The sequence below is a fragment of the Bombus vancouverensis genome, chromosome 7 (assembly GCF_051014615.1).
Source record: "Bombus vancouverensis nearcticus chromosome 7, iyBomVanc1_principal, whole genome shotgun sequence".
In the NCBI taxonomy this organism is placed as follows: domain Eukaryota; kingdom Metazoa; phylum Arthropoda; class Insecta; order Hymenoptera; family Apidae; genus Bombus; species Bombus vancouverensis.
The window spans coordinates 17708499-17723493 of NC_134917.1; the positions used below are offsets into that span (position 1 = coordinate 17708499).

The window sequence follows — 14995 nt, forward strand, 5'->3', positions numbered from 1 at the left end:
CGGGAGTCGTAAATTCTCGTTACGATTATAATAATCGACACCGCGAGTCGATCGATCCCCTGATTTCCGTTAAGATAATAGGGGTGGTTGAGAGGGTGTAACACTGTGATTCATAGAATTATAAGGTTTTTATTTCCAATACTCAAGTTACACTGTTGAGTAGATGTAATTCATAGATGACACTTTGTCGCACGAAGATAAGGTAGATATGCACAATAGAGCAAGGCTCTTAAAGTTGAATTTAGTATGTTGGTGGACGTAGCATTAGAGGATACTTAATAAAGCAAGTGAATGTTCGGTAATCCCGAGAACCGACTTGGATAGTTGATGTGAGTTACACTTAGACGTTGACTTTTCTAGCAGTGTAGAAGAAGTAAGTTACAGTGCCGATGCTGTGTCGGAGGAAAGTTAGCGATGGGTGTGTCTAGTGCACTGGACCATCGGATTTGTTCGTGACATTTTGGTCAGGAAAGCGAGGGCAGTATACCTTGCTTCTGATTGGATAAACGAAGGTTGGTGGATTAGGAAGGTCTTAGCCCCCTCGATAGAAAGCTACTAGTAGGAAGTATGGTACTTGAGAAAAACTAACTTTCCATTGTCAAGCCGTAGTAGACAATACTTTTTAGAAAGTGATTTAGAAAAAAGATATTTGTTCTGTCTGAGGGACCTTAGCTAGCAAATTACTGGGATTTACGACGAGTCCTTAAGACTATCGAGAGTACGCAGTAAGGATGAGCGGACATCTGGTGTCTGTCTGGCCCGCGGTGTGTGGCCTGGCCAGGTAGAGTGTCGCTCGACGTAACAGAGATTGTCCTTTTTATGCACCCACGAAGGCCTCCTTTTCGCGTTAGAGATACAAGGTGCGATAGTTTTATGGCGATAAAGTTGCGATTAGTCGTCGATGGGTGTGTAACTTAAGCGTTGGAATCAGCATTTCGGATTCGGTTAGCAATCAGAGTTGGAAGCAATCAGTTAGTCTGTACTTGGCAATCAAGTAGTATTCAGAGTGGTGTTAGTCGTTAGTTACTGATCAAGCAGGATTAACCGACCTAAGGGGAGTTCGTTAAGGCTTTAAACAAGCCTGGCTGATCGATCGTTTCATAAGTTTTAGCGGTTAAAAGATTTATTTCAATTATTCCTATCGTTCGTTATGTTTCAATTTCGAGATTGAACGTAAAAGATGAGAATGCCTGTCGAAGGAAAGAAGGATCGATGGCCTGGCTTAAATAGAATGTGTATTGGCTGGGAATTAGAAGTGGCGCGATTGGCCCAGCATAAATCACCGCGTGTCATTTATACGTTTATCGAGTCAGTTTTTCTTTTGTTCCGTTGTTAGTTCGATAGAACGCGTAAATCTAGTTGGTCGTCCATTAGTCGGTTACGTTCTCTTCGATCGTTGCACTCCCCCCAACAGAGAAGTTCGATATTACCTAGCTGGTATAATTACAAATACAAGAAAAAAGTACAATTACATCGCCATAGTTAAACCATCGACGATTTTCTTTGCAACGAAGATCGTCCAACGTCTTAATTTAGCTCTGTTTCTCTTCTGCACAGACGATATAGTCTACGATAGAAATTGACGAACCGCTGTGGCTCGACGAGCCAACCGATCGAAGGGCTGATTACCGGAAACTGACGACCAAAAATGTGACGCGCGGCGTGCATACGACGGCCGAGCCTCGAACAGAGAAGACCGGACGACTATTGGCAGCCTGACGTTGGATCGACGGTGAGCGTTATCATCAGCAGTTATCGTATTTTTCTCCCTGCGAAAGTTACAAACTTCGTTAAATTGTCCGTCGTTCCTCTCAAAATATCCTTTTCAACCGGCTTTCCGTTTTTCTATTTTTTATTTACGATTTTCGCATCTAAATTGCTATCGATTCTTTCTATCGAGCGTATTTTATCGTGGCTGATTCGATGATATCGTATACTCCGCGTTATCGGTGTCATCGTTGATACGCGAAAATTCTTACATTTAGTCAGTGGATGGAATTGCACGTGGGTATTTTGGGGGCATTTCATCGACTTTTGCTTGCATTTTTCAAGGAATTTTTCGCGAGAAGCATCTGGGGCGAGTATTTATACGCAACAAATGAATATATAACGTGGCAGCGTACGAACGTATTCGCGGTACAAATATATTGGAAATACGTGAACCGTACAATTTTAAGTTTCACGATGTTCTTCAAACAGCTTCGTCGCGATCGCCACGCGTACCAAGGTCTTTAAAATAATTTTCCAACCAGCAAATACGCGCCGTTGTTTTGCTTTCGTTACGAGTAGCTGCTTGATGGATTGTGTAATTTATCGCCGATCAGCGTGTCACTGAACCTATAAAATATCGCGACACCTACTTTCTATTAAGCCTGTGGCAAAGGTCATAAATTGTGCGATTCTATTATAACGTCTACGTTCCCCAACCGAGAAAAGGAAATAGAGAGGAAAATTACCGTAAAACAATCATTCCATTGAAAGTTATATCTCTGTTGAATTTCGAACAATTTCAAACCATAGTTCCGCCTCGTTACCTTCCAATTGTTTCAACGAATCGCTTAATGCCATTAAAGTAGTCAAGATGCTTCGAGCCAGAATTCTGGACACGCGACGATAACCAGAAATACTCCGCGTACGTCTTTTTAACGTACGAGTAACGGGAATTGGTGTATCGATAGGAAAGGACGGACACTCGGTGATGCTGGTGCATCGCGTGTGTTCAATCCCATGGCTGCAAGTTTTTTAACGAGATGATTAATCACCGGGAGTTATTTCATCTCGTTGCAGCGGAAAACGCAGCCACTAACACGATGAACGTTTCAAACAAAAAAACAAAATTCGTTTGCTGCCCGGTGTTCGGTTTGAAAAATTCTGCTGTTATCCAGCCACAACGGTGGTCATTAATCGAAGTTGTAATTGGAGGTTTAATTCGTCACTTGGAGCGTGTATAATGCGGGAGGCACGGGGGCGGTGCATATTGGATGATATAAAACGCGAAACACTCTTCACGGTAAGCCCTTTATCCAGCCCATTGTGTAGTCAATCGTTTATCTATGTTTCGCGTACAATACCTTTCTTCTAACACCTCCGTGTCATTTCGATTATCTCGTTTTCGATATTACACAGTTTTCAACGAGTTCTTGAGAGTTGCTTCGGCGAACGTATACGCGTTAACGTTAGAAATGGCAAAGTAAGGAAAACGAGCGATTCGCAATTTCTCGCTGTTCCTCTCTTTCAGTTATTTCATTTTTTTGCTTTACGTTAGTTCCGCTCTTTTATCTTTATATCTGGCACGATGCACTTGTGATCGGTAGCGTAAATATTCAATTGCCAATTAAATTTATAGGAATAATTTACACGCGACAATAAGGTTAATCGGAAGGAGTAACAACAACGAGCCGAAAATTTGTCGAGAGCTTTCAGCTTTCTTGAACGCTAACGATTGATTTCCTCTTGAAATATATATATATATTTTTTGTACAAAGGCTGGACGAAATAGCAGCGGTAACCACACGATCGAGTTTCTCTTAACGTGGCTCGACTAACGGCCTTCGAAAATTTCGGAACAGTCGAAACCGTGACCCGATTCACCGACGGAGTCGATGTAACGTTGAACGTACGAATGCTCTCTCATGTTCGAGTCAATTAAGCTCTATCGATTGCCTCGGCGACAAAGACAAACCCAGGACTGCTCGAACTGCTGCCGGTGGTGCTCTTCGTGGTCCAGGTCCGACGTTTATTGTTACTTTATTAACGGGCCGATCGTTGTCGAATTACGATATCGCCGGTGGAAAATGTAGCCGTGCGGTCGATTGTCCTCGTAAAGATTCCACCTTCGTAAAGGCGTCCATAAGTTTACGCTGGTTTCGATTTGTCTATACCAAATAACAGACGTCTGCTTTAAACAGCGCACGCGATGTGTATAGAGACGTCGACGTCGACGTCGACGTCGACTTCGAAACAATGGCGATTCGCGAAATGGTTTATCGCGACTGTGACAAATGGCCACCGTATTAATTAGCCGTCAGGATGGCGAATTAGGATTAGAGGAATGGGCGAACCATCCAGAGGATTTGCATCTTAAGTTATAGCAACCTCGAACGAGCACGAAAGAACAGGAAATTAATGTGCTCTACGAGTTTGTAGATCTTTTGATTTGTCGGTTTCCGACAATAGCGACGTGCAAGTTATTCCAGCTACGCAACATTCAACGTTTAAACAATTCAGTTTTGAATTTTGCACCGAATAGACAAATTTGTTGTATATCGCGAGACACCGTTGGCCTTTGACGTAACAACGAAAAGATGAGAAAATATCGTGTACCTTTCGGGTGGCGCGAGAGGAAAATATCGAGAACAAGAAAATGATTCGAATAATCCAGTTGTCAATGTACGCGATATATTTTATTGTTTATTACAACGTTGATCACGAGCTCGATAGATCTTCTTCAAATATGCAGGATATTACTGAAAATTCTCAACGCGAGAATTGATTGTAATTTTAATAAATATTGAAAAAAATATATATATACAGGATGGTTGATAACTGGTGGTACAAGCGGGAAGGGGATGATTCTACGCGAAAAAAGAAGTCGAAAATATAGAATAAACATTTTTCGTTTGACGCTTTGTTTTCGAGAAAATCGACTTTGAATTTTCGCTCGGTACGCGTCCACTTTATCGCGTCTCGTTATAACGGATCTCACTGTAGATCGTTGTCTCGATCGACGTTATTTTTTTAATTTTTATTCTATATTTTCGACTTCTTTTTTCGCGTAGAATCACTCCCTTTCCGCTTGTACCACCAGTTACCAACCACCCTGTAGATCGTTTCGAAATTGTCGGTAATCTCTGGCGAATCGCGCGTCGAATTGCTTGAGCTCGGCTCGATAATCCTGTCTTAACCTAGCGGGAACGAACGAACGATGGAATTTAACAAATCTTTTTTTACTATCCGACGAACGTCCACCACATTATAATTCTCGCTACTCGCGAGGACGAAGAACTGCTTTAAGGTCGATCTTTAGCGCGAGCTTTATCGCAAAAAGCAATAAAGAAACCACGAACGGGTCAACGTGCACACCATCTTTCTTCGTTTCGCCTGCTATTTTACTCCTCTTTGTCTATTCGAGGGTCGAGAAAGGCCTCCTCTACGTGTACACGTACGCCTGCTCTGTGAATGGAGCGTATGCGCACCCCTCAAGCCTTGCCCCATTTTTGTCCTCGATGCATTCTAATTCTCGTTTCTGATTCCCTTCTTCATCTTCCGTTTTTTGATTCGTCGACTTTTCATTTTCCCGCGAGACGCCGCTTATCTGATTTAATATCCTTTTCCTTGGGATTAAACTCGAAGAAGTAATAGGGGGAGGAGCAGGAGGAGGAGGAGGAGGAGGAGGAAAGAAGAAGAGAAGGAAAAGGAGCCTGGAATAGGACGGTACGATGGGGATAAATTGAGTTTTTAAAGAAAATATGTGTATAAGATGAGGCAGGTCGGGGGTCGTTCCGACGAAGAAAGTGACGACGGATCGCTTCCGCGTAAACGTCCTTTCACAATACACGCCGTTCGACTGGTATTATTTTTCAATAAAATCGATGGCATCGTATCAATCTTCTTAGAAACTGAATCGTCGACAAACGAGATGGTTTCTGGTTGGCGGCAAGCGGCGACTCTGCCGCGGTATCGCTGCTATTTCTTCCTCGTCTTCTCTTCTCGTGATTTTGCGTGCTAAGAGAAAAGAAGAGAAAAAAGAAATAGAATGCTCATAATAGACATAACACAAGGGAGAAGCCACTCCTAGGGGATCAGTGTATTAAAGCCTGCGCAGTGTAACTGGCAAAGCTTCTTCCATTCTCCCGCGGATTCTTCCTCCATGCAGCCTGGTTATTTGGAAAACGTATCGTCTCTGGTCGACGAGACGCGGCAAATTTCTTTGCGTTTCGCTTAATATCGAAAGGCGGACCGATTTGTAAGTGAGATCGCAGCGAGACGGAACTCTGACCGAGACGTAAGTGACGTAGAGGTAACGAGACGCACAGATAACGAGTTGCTGTGTATACACGGTCTTTGTAAACGTATCGACCTGTATAATAAAATACGGAAGAGGAAGTCATCTTCTTGACGAAAGTAACGAGTACGTTTAAATGGAAGTGCAAAAGAATAAAGAGTGCAGACTCGAAACACGAAAGTACCATTTTTCCACCTTTCTCGGCCTGCCGTAAAAAATTCGCGTGCGTTGGACGAGTCGCGGGCGAAGAATACACAATTCGCCTGCACTGTCGGCGAGTGTTTTCACGGGCGAGAGAGTACGAGCAATGCTAGCGTTGGTTGTTCCGGCGTCGCGTAATTGTAAAAGGAGAAACCGGTGTCGTCAAGAAGAAGAAAAGAAAAGATTATGGTTCGCGTCGCGGCGTGTAACGTTTTGCCCGCGTATCCTTCGAACGTAACGTTTCATAAAAGTCACGTCGCTAGAAAATTCACGAAGTATGATGCTCCTTCCGTCCGTGAAGACCCAAGAACTCCAACTGTCATTGTACGCGACTGTTTCGTTCGTTTCCTCGTTCGTGCGTCACTTTATGATTTACGCCATATAAACAGGCGTCAAGGTAAACGAGCCGATGATATTCCTTTCTTTCGATTATTCGATTATAAGTAAAGGAATACGGGATTTTCTAGCATTTTTCCTATATCTCTGGTCGTTGATAAATTTCTTGACTTTGAGGAAGAAACAAAAGAATTATTTATACGCGTAATTTTATTTGAATCTCTTGGGAGAATTTGTTAGAACATTTGCGTCTCGTTTTTAACCAGAAAATTAAGCAATTTCGAGTAATTTTTTCAGAAAATCAAGGTAACACATAGCGATAAAAGTTATCGGATGATATTCTACAAACTTGCAGCAGCTATCAAGAATTTTTTTTGCATTTTTTAGAACACAGAAACCTAGAAAAAGACCGCATGAACTCGAACAACCCAGTATGCAAACGACGTCAGGAAAAATAAGGTTGCAGACAGATGGTTGGAAGTCTCTTCGTTTATTAAAAAAAGCAAGATTCAAGTGCGGAAATTGGAAGCCCGTAACAGATTTAACTTTAGATGTTTTGTAATCCATGCTTTGGCGCTACACGTTTCTTTTTTCTACGGCGATTGAAAATTGTTATTCCATAAGCCACTTAAATTATCATTAAACGAACGTAGAAGTGCGTGACAAGTTAATTTATACAAATTACACGGAACTAAGTTTATACTGAAATACTTTTCTCGGTGGAAGAACGTTCGTGTAATAATCCGACGACCGTTGATTGCCGGAAGTAAGACGGTAATTTGAAAGTTGTTGGAAAGTTTCTGTACATTTCCGATAACGAAATTTATCGCGACTGCGTGCGGAAAGAGAGCGAAGGAAAGCGAGTCTAGCCGATTCCTTAGGAGATTTAGGAAAACTTTTCCGCGGTACAGATGGACCGTTCGAACTGGAAACCGGCATTTCGTGGAAACTCGAATCTCAGAGTTCGTTCGTTCGCGCAAAATCAGATTCTCAGTAACGTTAAATCGTCCTCCTCGACGTTGTTTCCAGGCTTCTTCGTCTCGTCTCGATACTTCGTCATGGTCAAAGGAAGATTCGATCGTGACTTTTCTTCCTCTTTGGTCGAACAGTTAGGTTTTTCGAGAGATAACATGGGAAAAAGATGATGGAGAATGGCGATGAAACACGGGGGTTTTGTTCGTCTCGAGCAACGAAAATGTCAGAGCCAAGTTGTCAGTGTTCGATCCAACGATCGTCCTTGATTCTTTCCTACTTTTCTCGGGGGACTCATTAAGCCAGTTTCGCTTTGCACGCGAGTTGCTCGCTTTAGATTATGCGATAATTAGCAAACTGGCCGAGTCCAGTACGGGTTTTCACACGAGCATGCAAACAGCTGCGATAGATTATGTAAGCGTTATCTAAAATTACGTTAAACAACAGTGTCAATCGCGCATGAATTTTTATAGCGATTTCGTTCACGGGTCGAGGGCTGCAACACCTATAAAGGATGTTTTAAGATCATCGGAAAGATTTATCGGAATGATTTATTACGTGTTACGTTATATCGTAACCGAAGCATAGCGTCAAAGTTCCTGTCTTGTTAATCAACTAATTTCCCTGAGTAATTCTCGTTCGTCGTATTCAAACGTTCTTCGATGAACCCTCCGAGGGTTTGATCGATTCAGGTCGAATATTACTTCTTCGTCTAAATAATTTACAAATTAATCTTAATCTAAATATTCGAATAGAGCGCAATCTCGTTACCAGCGGGAAAAGAAATTTTCGAGAGACTAACAATAAGAAATCTTTCTCTTTTCAGCCTTGAACCTTGCGATTAGTATTTTATCTCGATGGACAAGGATTCGAGTTAAACGAAACCGTATCAGCCTCACCGTGTTAATTAAATCGATAGTCGAAGAAATTTTTCTTCCTCCTTTTTCTATAAACGAAACGTTTTTCGTTATAAATCGTGGGCTTCGAGTTACGATTAACGGAAAGCTCGGGATTCGCAATTATCCCTTTAGTGGGACGTTTATTGCTAGGCAAGAAACTGGCCGGAATTTGAAAAGTTTCGAGCAGTCCTTGAAAATTTCTAGCCCCTTTATCGTGCTCGGAGGTTGTGTGACCCTCAAGGAACAAGGGAGTACGTTCAAAAGTGCATGAATGCAGAAACATACTTGGCCGCGTCACGCCATGCCATGCCATATCACGCCAAGTTACGTGAAATGGAATGCTTTGATTACGCGAGCTTATCTCACGCCTCACGGACCTTTCGCTATTAAGGCTACACACTGCAACATCGCACGAGTCGCAGCATAATTAACGTATTACATAATTGTCATCCTTTGAAGAACATCAAAGATCATGGAGACTAGAGAGGAGAAAGACACAAACGACACATCGAGGATGCACAGTGGAACGCTCGTTTAAAATAAACGTCGATCATCAAGCTACAAAACAACACGAAACAACGTCGTTCGCAAACCATACCGAGCAACTCTGTAAATTAGAAAGATGATTAACGAGGTTGCGAAGATGAAATAAGAAATAGGGATGATAGAGATAAAAATGATATAGATATTAGAAATAATTCTGGAATTTCTTCTTTTCAAATTTATTACTATTTATATCATGTTCTCGTGATAAGTCAATTTACGGAAATAGGTAATCCGTTTTCTTGGAAATTCAATATTCGCGCGAATAATGAAATCGAGATTTTGACGAAAAGTGGAATTGATCGATTTCACTTCCAAGAGTCTCGGGTATTACAGGGACGCGTTTCTTACGAAACGAGAATTATACGTACGGAATTTTTGATTTTCTCGATATTCTTGAAAACTTCTCCACTTTTCTACTTCAAACATTTACGCGTTTTTTTTTCGACACGGTCTCTCGCCCTAATGTCTTTAAAAAGCACACAAAATAAAATTACCCTCTATAAGACCGTAATAAAACCTGTCTGGACATACGGAATCCAACTATGGGGAACAGCAAGTAATTCCACCATTGAAATACTTCAACGCGTCTAATCGAAAACGCTAAGATCCATTATAAATGCAGCCTGGTATGTCACCAACGAACTAATACATCGCGACCTCAAGATACCCACAGTCAAAGAGGAAATAGCAAAATATAGCGACAGATATGGCAAAAGAGTCAACAAACATCGAAACCCCCTAATTACTGGATCACTTGATACGACGGACCAGATTCGCAGGAGAGATCCGTGAAGAGACACTACCCGCTAGATCTAAACGCTAGATTTAATTAGATATCTAAATTAATTAATATTTACTTATTTATAATACTTATAAATTATACTTGTCTATAATAAGTATTAACTTACTATAAATATTTAGCCGTGTCACTGAGCCACGCCAGAAAAAATTGCTGAAAATTCTCAATGCGAAAATTGATTGTAAATAATAATAAACAAAAAAAAAATGTCTTTAAAAAGTTACGCTTCGTTTGCTATCTCTTTCATTAGAGTAAAAATCGTTTCAATGATATAAAGGTAGACGTGAAATTCAGTATACTTGGTATAAGCGATATAGGGAGACCGTAAAATAGTAATAGTAAAAATTTCGATCCTCGAAACATGTAAACCGTAACTCCGAACCGATTTTACGACGTCGGTATATCGCTCTCGCGGACCATAACAGAACGGATTTGTCCGACCTGGGTTACCAATCTTGTGCAGAAGGTTTCTCCTGCACGAACGTGCTGCTTTCCCCATGTTTAGCAACCGCGTGTTTTATGTCTCACTGTCCCTATTAAATCCACGAGGTCGTAAGGACCTGAACTTTAGGTTCAGAACGACCTGCAGGGCCTCTCACTGTTTTTGGTGCAGGGTTACTCGAAAATGGTAACAGTATTTGCAGATTCCCCGTACGTATCTGTTTGTAAATGGTAGGACATTTCCAGATAGTGAGATTATTCTCGCAACGATTAGAAAGCTATTGCAAAATTATTATCTGATTTGAATCTTGTGGAAAGATGCATAGAAATGATGGAATCTTACGGAAATCAAATAAAGGATTCATAGGTTCGACGTTATAATAAAAATCTCATTTTTATTTACGATAACTTTAACCAATTCTCGCTATTATTGATTTAATGAAATATTATACGTAGCGGCACACGAGCTACACGGCAATTCGAATCATGTTGTTATTTTACCTCGGAGTATCAACATCGTTAGGACACACATAATCTAATAATAAATAAATTCCAGGCAAAACAATGTTGCCGCTACGTGCAACCGTCGAACAAAGTCAAATTTCAATTTTCCGATACTCCCCCGACCATTATAAATAAACGAACGCGATCGTAAGGTGAACAATTTTTCAATCTCGGTCTCGAGCGATTTTATTAGCGATCGATACACAGTCTTTGGCGAATCAGTTAGTACTGAGCGTCTTAGGGAACATTCTCTTGTATTTATTAATTATTTTAAAATACAGAGTGGTTGGTAACTGGTGGTACAAACGGAAAGGGGGTGATTCTACGCGAAAAAAGAGGTCGAAAATATAGAATAAAAATTTTCTTTTTAATTTTTTTTTTTAATTTTTCCATCGAGACAACGATCTACAGTGAGATCCGTTATAACGTACCGCACGCGTACCGAGCGAAAATTCACAGTCGATTTTCTCGGAAACAAAGCCTCGAACGAAAAATTTTTATTCTATATTTTCTACTTCTTTTTTCGCGTAGAATCACCCCCTTTCCGCTTGTACCACCAGTTACCAACCACCCTGTATATTTGACGGTTTCAACATCGAGTTATCTCGTCGTTTAAACCACACGATTCAACCACTATCCTCTGAAAATATCATTAATTTTTCTATCGTATTCGTTCTTAACTAATTCCACATTTTGGTTGAAATTTTAGGTAAGTTTTCCGAGTGTTGCAGCTGTTTCAAACGAAGCTTTTCGATGAGATTTAAATTTAAGGAATTGCGAGGACAAATACGTATAATTCTCAATTCATTATACTTCTCTCGTTATTTAGAGAAACAGCTTTTACTGATTATCATATGATCGTCTCGGCTAACTGCAAAATCATGGCCGGTTAATCGTTTAAACAGACTGTCACCCCTCGTACGAAACTAAACGTTGTGCGAAATTTACACGGAATTAAAAAATTGTGCGGAATTTGCAGGAAACGTATGAACGGGAGTGTACACAGCTACAAAACTGCTAAATCTCGCTTTACTATCTCCAAACAGTCATTTCTATTCTGAATTTTGAAAATATTCCCCGAATATTGTTTCCACGCGGCGAATCATGAATTTCCGCTGAATCTCCACTTCGTCGCCTTGTTTCCTATGATTTACATTTGTCATTGGATTCTTCGCGAGTTAGAGAAAGATCCTGTGACGATGAAAGTCTCGTAACTTTGGCAAAGTGCAGAATACAAGATCGCCAGTGTATCGAAACACGAAAGTTCATTTTTGCGACGCTGCGTGATAAGACCAGGACGTCTGAACATCTGTGTCTCGCGACAGGGAATTGCGGTTGTTTTGCGCAGTTTATAATGTCCGTCAGAAGTTTGGAAGGATGTTTCAGCTGCTGGCTACGTGATTTACCGTACTTTTAACAAATTCCGCGTGTCACCTCCGCAACCAACTTTTACCCGTAGATAGCGCGGAGAGAGAGGAAGAGAGAAAAAGAGAGAGAGAGAGAGAGAGGAATTCACGATGGCGTTGTACATCTGCCAAGACATCTTGATTCGAGCACATAAATAGTAAAAATCTTGTTACCTCGTAGCGCTGGTAATAACGGGACGTTCCATAATTTTTTAGGAGCGCGTATCCCTCTCCCTAAAAGAGAGACGGAACGTTTCTGGAGGAAAAACCGAGGAAAACAGAGGGATACCGAATAAACAGAAAGTTTTTCTTTTTTTCCTCGCTTCAGAGGAAATGAATTCCAAACGATTCGATGAAAATCGCCGACTGTTTCGAACGAGTCGGCTAAACAGAGAGACCAGATTCGGCTCAGCCACTACTCACTCTTTAAAATTCGTCCCCGTAGTTTCCTCGTTACTTCCTCCGGACACTCATTATCGAGTCAATCGTAGACACGAGCATAGAGATAGTCTGGAAGTTTGTCACTCGAACAGATTATGCCAATGCAACGACGTTAGAAACAACGTTTCGCCCGCTTAGGACGCACTGTTGCGATTAACTGGATTACTTTCTTTCTCATTCTCTTCGTCTATCGCACTCCCTTTCCCTTGTTTTCCATGGCAAATACCACGATGGGTTCATCATTATGAACGAACAAGTATATTTGTTTCAGGGCGATAAATCAACGCCAGTACCGCGCTCCGTCCGCAATGTTTAATTGGCTACGCTCTCGTTGTAATTTGTTAAATAGTTGTACGGCTGTAAAAGACTTTCGAAAGCTAGCGTTCGGTATCATCCTGCGTTGTTCCGCGCGGTCGATGGAAAACCACGATCGATCGATCGAACATGGCAATCATAATGTTTCGTTTACGTTTACATTGATGTCGCGCAGTAAGCGTAGCCGAGAAAGGTCGTATAGTATCGTAAATTCATAGCCAAATTCTGAAAGCTTACGCACCTTCCACTTTGCTTGTAACCGGAAGTCGTTATCGTTGCACGCGAGATCGTGCTCGGTTGTGTTCGTAATCGCGTTCGCGTTTCGCAGATTGATATTTGGTCTGGGATAGGGAACGAGAGTAATAGCTGCTTTAGTTCTGATTGCAAGGATTATGCAAAGAGGATTTGATGGTCGTTTAGATGAATTAATTGAAGGGTTCAGGGAGCATGTGATACAGATGAGAAAATCTTGAATTTCAGCAACTGCGTGTTAAGTCGAATACTCGGAGGACGTTTCTGACGGTTCTCTACATTGGAACTTTGAAAATTTATAATATTCGCTAAATTCAATTCACTAAATAAACGCGCATGTTATACTGGCTATACGAATATTTGCACACTGCTACATTTATTGTACGTTAATGCTACATTTACGTAATAATTAATCGGATCAAGGTATTTTTGTATCGTTTCGTAGTAGATACTGTAGTATCGGAAATAAGATATTGTTATCGATTTATTTACAATAAATGGATTGTACAGGTGTTGATTAAACAGAAGAACGATGCTTGTTTAACGTGAACTAATCACAATAACGTGCTATTATCTAGACAACTCAATAGTTAATTCGCAACTCTCGTCACAACGGATCAAACGCTCTCTCACGCGGATCACACTCTCACGACAACGCTAGTGTCACGTGAAGTTGAGGGTTGGATGATAAAATAAAATAGCTGGGTCGTAACACAACTATCAATTTTCCCTTAATTAAACTTTATTACGAATTCGGCAATCGCAATGGAATATACACTGAATCAACACACATAAATCACAATACACCGCAACAACCTTATGTAAAACCTAGTTACACTGATACGCTAAGTACGCGACCGGTCTAAGGGTAGAAACTGGGTAAAAGGTGTCGACTATTCCAAAGATAGAGACTGAGTGAAGTTTTACTGACGATCCTGTGTCTGGGGAAAGCTAAGGGTGGATGTGTCTAAGGACACGGGACCATCGGATTTGTTGATGACAATTTTGGTTAGGAAAATGAGGGCACTAGACATCGCTTCCGATTGGATAATAAGAAGGTTAGTGGAACAGCAAGGGTTTTAGCCGCCCCCGAGAGAAAATTGCCAACGGAAGATACCAAACGCGAGGAAAACTAACTTTCCCGTGTCAATCCGTAGCAAACAATAAATGCAAAGGAAACCTGAAACAAAAGATCCGCGGGTACCAACCGCCAACACTACTACGACGACAACGAGTCTGTCTGTCTCGCTAGCGGTCGAATATACGGTGTCACGGTACAAATGCCGCACCTAGCGAGGCTCCGTCTACGTCTAAGGCAGGGACTACCTGGCATAGCCTTACTGACGAGTCCACCGGTTGTCCCGGGACGAAACGCGAATTCTCTTTTCACCTGGCAGCAACTACGCTTCCTACAGATACTTGTTTGGTCTTGAAGGACCTTAACTATGACTTAACTATGTCCTTAATTAAGACTATTGAGGACACGCAGTAAGGATGCGTAGACATCTGCATGCTATCTTGCCCTCGGTGTGTGGCCTGGTCTCTGTTGTGCATTGAGATTTGCTTGATGTTACACTAGCAACACTATCTCGACGACGCAACTCGCACTCTCTGACTTCTCGATTCGCACTCTCTCGCTTCTCCACCGACACTGCCTGTTCTAGCATCCCTTTGTCTTTTCTTAGACTCGCAAACACTCGTGGCCAGGGTCACGTGGGCCTTTTCTACGAAACTATTCAATCGAAGGACCGACCACACGTTGATGGGCCTGACTGCGCTTCGGCTCTCGCGACATTGTTTATGGTTTACCCGATATCTCGTAGGCCTTTTTGTCCACGATACTACAATACTTTTACGTAATTACAAAACAATTATATTA

At 41.5% G+C, this 14995-nt stretch overlaps 1 protein-coding gene across 1 annotated transcript in view; it reads left to right on the forward strand.

Annotated features, from left to right (window-relative positions):
* The window catches only part of Oct-TyrR (Octopamine-Tyramine receptor), a 61582-nt gene that overhangs the window by 24497 nt on the left and 22090 nt on the right, over positions 1 to 14995 (forward strand). Inside the window, exon 2 of the mRNA XM_033328017.2 lies at positions 1558 to 1732. The gene's annotated coding sequence lies outside the window, so the exon portion shown is untranslated. The remainder of the gene's footprint in view (positions 1 to 1557; positions 1733 to 14995) is intronic.